This window comes from Orycteropus afer, unplaced genomic scaffold (assembly GCF_000298275.1).
Source record: "Orycteropus afer afer isolate SDZICR_OR568_19922 unplaced genomic scaffold, OryAfe1.0 scaffold00360, whole genome shotgun sequence".
Taxonomy (NCBI): Eukaryota; Metazoa; Chordata; class Mammalia; order Tubulidentata; family Orycteropodidae; genus Orycteropus; species Orycteropus afer.
In genome coordinates, this window is record NW_006921947.1 from 3385482 (window position 1) to 3386830 (window position 1349).

The window sequence follows — 1349 nt, forward strand, 5'->3', positions numbered from 1 at the left end:
GGCGTAGTGCCTAAGGCATTTGACTGCTAACCAGAAGGCTGGTGGTTCAAACCCACCAGCCACTCCTCAGAAGGAAGATTGGGCAATCTACTTCTATAGAGATACCGCCTTGAAAACCCAAGGAAGGGTCACTATGAGTCAGTTTCAACTCTACAGCTGTGTGTTTGGTTTGTTTTTTTGTTTATGCCATATATTAATCCATTGCCAGTGGTACCTGAGGCAACATCCTATCCCCAAACTCTCAAAGACTTCTGCATTCAATCATGTGATGGACACATTAAGTAGGACAAATAAAGACCTTTAATAAAGAGCTTTATATCTGTTCAAGTCAACTGTTGCCACCAAATGGTTTTAAGAAACTTCTAGATTTTGGAGTTGCAGGTAAGGGGTTGTGGTATGCATTCCTCTAGCCCTGGCACTTTCTGCCACTATGTGAAGCAAACAATCATTTAGTATACAATGACAACTTGCACACTTTTCCTCCCCAACTCCAAGATTTCTCTGGATGGCAAGCTATTGGTGACCAGCAGAGAGAATCATTAACTCCAGGGATTTTCCCCATTTCCTTCCTTATGCATCATAAGATCTGCTTCTCTTCCTTCTTTCACTATTGAAAATTCAACTACACTTTCACAGATCACTCAAATAATTTTTCAGCTGTTTATTTCTCTTTCAACTTTTTTCTATGCTTTTTTCAGGAATGGTCAGAGAGCAAGAGGAAGAGTAACAGTTAAGATCATGTCCAGAAGCCACGAAAGGGAGAGCTTGTCAGAGGGGGGCAGGGTATGCCATGCTGTCAGATGCTACAGGGAGATTCAAGAGGGTAAGAGCTAAGAAGCTATGACCTCGACAACCAAAAATTCACTTGTGACGTTGGAGGTAGCCAATTCCACAGAGTTATGGGAGTGGAAGCCAGAATGCAGAGTGTGGAACAAATGGATGATGGTGAAGCCATGATGCTGAATGTAGACTTGTTTGTCAATTAACCAGATAGTGTAGTGCCTAAGGCATTTGACTGCTAACCAGAAGGCTGGCAGTTCAAACCCACCAGACACTCCTCAGAAGAAAGATTGGGCAATCTACTTCCATAGTGATACCGCCTCGGAAACCCCAAGCAGAGGTCACTATGAGTTGGATCTGACTTGACGGCAGTGAGTTTAGGAGCTCTGGTGGCATAGTGCCTAAGGCATTTGACTGCTAACCAGAAGGTTGGCAGTTCAAACCCACCAGCCACTCCTCGGAAGGAAGGTTGGGCAATCTACTTCTACAGTGATGACACCTTGGAAACCCAAGGAGGGGTAGCTATGAGTTGGGGTCTGACTCTAAGGCAGTGAGTTTGGTTTGTTTTA